Here is a 5186-nt window from a genome sequence, read left to right as displayed (position 1 = left end):
CATCTTTGCTTTAGTAAATATATCTAGCATTTGTTTGGCTTTCATAGTGGCCATATTTATTGTTTTACATGATTCTGGTAGCAGCTCATCAGAAGTAGTGTGTCTAGTTATTTCCTGAGACATGCATAGACTTCTCACCAACTTCAAATATAGTTAAGGGTCCATAACAAATCCCAGAGTGGAAATTTTATTCTAGGCAACAGAAATCACTGAAACCAGTGGAATCCTATATGCATGGATATTCCAGAACTGGATTTGTTCTTCAGGGATCGAAAATCAGATAATCATTTTTTCTTTTTCTTTCCTTAGTAAAATGTCAAATATAAAAAAAGAGTACAATAGTCACTAATTCTTGAAATTGGACACCAAATGAAACCCTGCTGTATTGTAGTGTCTATTAAATTATATTAGTAGTAGGAAGCATGGAAACATAATTGAGAGAGAATTGTAGCTAATTGACAATTCCCAGGCAAAATTGTTGTAGTTTAGGTGTCTAGAACTTCATTGCATCAGTATTAACCACTGGCAGACCCTGGGCTCCAGGAGCTTTCAACAATGACAATGGACAACATATTAATAGCAATAAAGGGCTGTATGAGAAAGGAATGATTTTTCCCCTCTAAACAATAAAAAACATATGATATTGGCATGCACATATTAAGATATCATTATCAATAATTATTACTTGAATCTTAAAAGCCCTTCAATCTTGGAAAGGTATTTGAACAGATTGATTAGTTTTAATTGCAAGGTACAATGCTTGGGTAAAGATAAATTAACTCTTTTTTACTCCTCTTGTCAAGGGTCAGTGTGGTTTAGAGACAGAGTCATCCCTGGAGTCAGGAAGACCTCAGTTCAAGCCCTACAGCTGATAACATCCTGGCCATTTGATCCATTTGACAGTGACCCAGGCAATTCTATAAGGCAAAATATCATAGAGCAGGAAGGATCCAATGTGTGTTGACATAGAAAGTCTCCCATTGAAAGCTCCATAAATGGAGGAAATTACAGGTCTGGTTATTTAGAAATTAAAAAAACAAAAAACAAAACACAACCCTGTTAACTGCTACCCCTGTTAACAAAGTGAAAATAAGAGCTCCCTCCCTTCCTAGTATGTGGAAAGTTGCCAGCACCTCTGGATTGATTTCAGCTGGCTTCTGACCAATGAACATCCCAGTAAAAATGGTTTCAGTTTTTCAACCTATTCTGATTTTGGCTTTTCCTCAATAGAGCTAATTAGATCTGGGAGGAGACATCCTAATGCTCTCATTCTACTGATAAGAAAACTGATGCCCAGAGAGTTACCTCTTAAGATTCACTTAAGGTCACACAGTGAGTAAACAGTAGGTAGTGCCAGAACTAAGACCTATGTGTCCTGACTCCATATCTAGTATACTTTCTTTTCTTAAAAAATAATTTATTTATATTATTTTAGACTTTTTATCGCACTCTTTTCTAATCCTTAACCAATAAAATGTTTTCTTAGTAATAGTTCTTAACAGCCCAATAAATCAAGGAGTGAATTAAAGAAAAAAATTGTTTGTTTATATTTTCCAATGCACCCTATTTTATATGATCACACATTTCGAGCTTGAAGCAATAGCAGTTATCATTTAGTTTGACCCCTCGTTTTTCATATGAGAAAGTGAGACAGGTCAGTGAGGTGAATTATAAGGCAACTAAAACAGTAATAATATTAATAATAGCTGACATTTATGTATGAAGCAGGTACTACTATTATCCCTATTTTACAGAAGAAAAAACTGAGACTGAGTTTAAGTGACTTATTCCATATTGTACAATTAGTCTTTGAAGGCAGATTAAACACAAATCTTCTTGACTCTTTGCCTCAGGCTGCCAAATAGATGGTGCAGGAGGTAAATCAGTGGCCCAGCCACTTCCCTCATTGCTTGATTTATGGTCCAGTGTTCTTTGCAATACACCATTCTTTTGCCTATCAGATGAGGATTATGTCTTGGTACTTGTAATAGCACATTGTAATATTTGTATTAGTAATTGTATTGTAATAATATAATGTAATATTTGGCATAGGTCAAGATCTCAATAACTCATTTCAAGGAAAGAGCTTAGCTAGTCTCACGGGGACAGAGAAATGTTTGAAATGAGATGAAAACTTGGAATATCTCCTATAGAGAAGCAGATAAGTTTATAAAAGATCACTCTGTAAAAAAAAATTATGAATTCTTACTATGGGTAAAGAACAATGTTTTCTTTATGCAAGTGTGCACAGCAATGGCAAAACCAGCCAACATGAATACAGATCTAGAAATTGAAAGTCCTATGAGAAATGTCATTGGTTTGTTTAGTTATATTTTTATTTATTTATTTTTTTGCTTTAAAGGACCAGTCACAGGGTCACCATATGGAAGTGATTTAGAGGATTACTCAAATAAGTTCTCACTGCCACTGGTTTCTTACTTCATCACAAATCTGTCATAAATTGGAAGTGCACCTAACAACCATATGGATACTGTACTTGTACTGCCAGTTGATATGTGTAGAAGAAGAATTATATTTATTCTGTCTAACTCTAAATGAGAGAACAAGTGATAATGGGGTAAATACTGTCCAAAGTTTAGTTCAGTGGAAAGAAAATTTTACTAGTGCTTAGAGCTATCCTAAATTTCAATTTTGATTGTCTATCTAACAAGGTAATAAGTTTTCACTTACTACAAGTCTTTAAGCAGATATATATATATATATATATATATTTTTAACTGTAATAAATTTCACACATTGATCATCCTTCAAATAAGGGTTGGTTACCCTACTTTTGAACTAGAAAGGCAGCTTCTGAGGTTCTAGTCAACTCTCATTCTTCTATCCAACTATGATGATTCTCTAACACTTTATACAAGAACAATATTATGAGGCAGAATTTAGTTGTTAACAGTTTACTGGATATAGAGACAGATGACCTGAATTCTATTATTTTACAATTATCATTTATAGTTCCAGCTTTGTCATTTAAGGCCTTGACCAAATTGTTTGGGGCTTTCACTTTTTTATATGCAAAAGCTAGCATTTATAGAGACCTTTAATATTTGCAAAGCACTTTACAAATATTACCTCATTCAATCCTTACAACAATCTTAGGAGATAGGTAAAATTATTACCTCCACTTTAAAAGCAGAGAAACTTAAGCATATAGAAGTTAAGGGACTTGGCCAGGGTCACAAAGCTAGTTAATATTTGAGAGGGAATTTAATCTCACATCTTCTTGATTGCAGGCCCAGTACTATATTATACTTGCTCTCAAGGTTGTAGCACTTGTGCTCTTATTGTAGGTGAATTTTACCTTTCAGATTCAATCTGTATGCTTTATGTGGAATAATCTCATACTTGAGAAATTAGAATATTTTTCTCATCACAATTTTTCAGATCCAGATACCCAAGTTCCAAGGAGATTTTACTATAAATTTCCAAATAGCATTAAACATTTCCATTAGTAAAGTTCACAGTGACTTCATTCTGTCCTCTGGCTTCCCAAACTTTCCTGCCCTATTTAGTTGTTTCCCTTCTTGTCTGATTCACTCTGAATCTCATTTCCTGGTGTTACCCCTCTGATTTAGATGCTGATAAGATTCTCTGGGGAAAGCATAGGTGTTCCCTAACTTACCGGCATCCTTTAAGTTTGATGTTTATTTGTGAGTTGCTCTAAGCATCAAATGCATTTTCTCAAGGCAAAACTGTTACTCATAGTGCTTAGGTTCCCCACATAGAACTATTGAATCAACCTCATTTTGTCATCACATATGATAAAATTGTAATGATACAGAGATTAGCATGGCCCTTGAACAAAGATGACATGAAAATTCATTAAATGTTCTATAGGGTTTTTTTTTAATGTAATAAGTACTACTATACCCTAAAAATCAATAAAAGAGATGATTTAAGAGAAACCTGGGAAGACTTGTATGAACTGGTGTAGTAGGAAGTAAGCAGAACCAGTAAAACAATTTATATAATAAAAGTGGCATTGTAAAGACACTTTTAAAACTCTAATCAATATGATGGTGAACCAAGATTCTAAAAGACCAATGATAAAGCAGGCTACCTACCTGCTGACAGAGAGGTTAAGTATTTAAGATTCTTATTTAGAAACCTAAGACTTTATGATTCTAAGTGAACTATTCTATATCCTGGGTGATTTTAGTGGGATAGGGAAAATTGCCTTTAATACACATTTAAGTGTGATTGACCCAAACCTAAATCCTATCAGGGGTCATTTCCATTTTCAGACAAAAGCTATTTAACTTAAATACATTTCGAGCAGGTATAAACCAATTATAGGGAAAAGGTACTTTTGAGCAGCAATGTTATTGTGCAAATAGATTTCTCATGTTCATTTTCTCACCTCCATAGTATAATGCAAAGAGTGCAAGAAATAAAGCCAGGAGATCTGATTTCCAGTCCCAGCTTTGCCACTTACTGGCAGGGTGATCTACTAAAAGTCACAACTGCTTTGAGCTTCAATGCCTTCATTGATTTTTTTTAATAGTTTTTATTGCTTTTTATGGTCCTGGAATTCCTCATTGCATTTTTTTTTAACCCTTGTACTTCGGTGTATTGTTTCATAGGTGGAAGATTGGCAAGGGTGGGCAATGGGGGTCAAGTGACTTGTCCAGGGTCACACAGCTGGGAAGTGGCTGAGGCCAGGTTTGAACCTAGGACCTCCTGTCTCTAGGCCTGACTCTCACTCCACTGAGCTACCCAGCTGCCCCCATTGATTTTAATAATTAAATATAATTACATATACTATTAAATATTAAATTAAATATAATTATATATAAAATATAATCAATAAAGGTATGATGATTCTTGGATTATTATAAGGATCAGAGAAGGTAAAGCAAATTATTCTATAAATAAAATTTCTTCATCTAATTATTGGGGTCACTTGCTCTTGTCCTTTCATATTTTTCTACAACACCCTTGCCACTTTCACTAATTCAATAGGGAGTTTTAACCTCACTTATTTAAGGCTAAGTACTAGTGGGCATACCAGCATTCTCCCCTCTCCCTGCCCTACCCCCAAAACACCATTCATTTTCCTCTTTCTTTATCTTTCCTTTATGGTTATATTTCCATTTCCTAGCACAGAATGTTGATCTTTAATAAATATTGTCTGACTAACTTGACACATTTACAGATAGAACTGTACT

The 5186-nt window shown here is 34.3% G+C and overlaps 1 pseudogene; it reads left to right on the top strand.

Moving 5' to 3' along the window:
• The first annotated feature begins 3758 nt into the window (after positions 1-3758).
• On the top strand, positions 3759-3859 carry LOC123248147 (annotated as a pseudogene).
• Positions 3860-5186: the final 1327 nt, after the last annotated feature.

Source organism: Gracilinanus agilis, chromosome 4 (genome assembly GCF_016433145.1).
Source record: "Gracilinanus agilis isolate LMUSP501 chromosome 4, AgileGrace, whole genome shotgun sequence".
Lineage (NCBI taxonomy): Eukaryota > Metazoa > Chordata > Mammalia > Didelphimorphia > Didelphidae > Gracilinanus > Gracilinanus agilis.
This window is presented reverse-complemented; position numbering and strand designations above follow the sequence as displayed.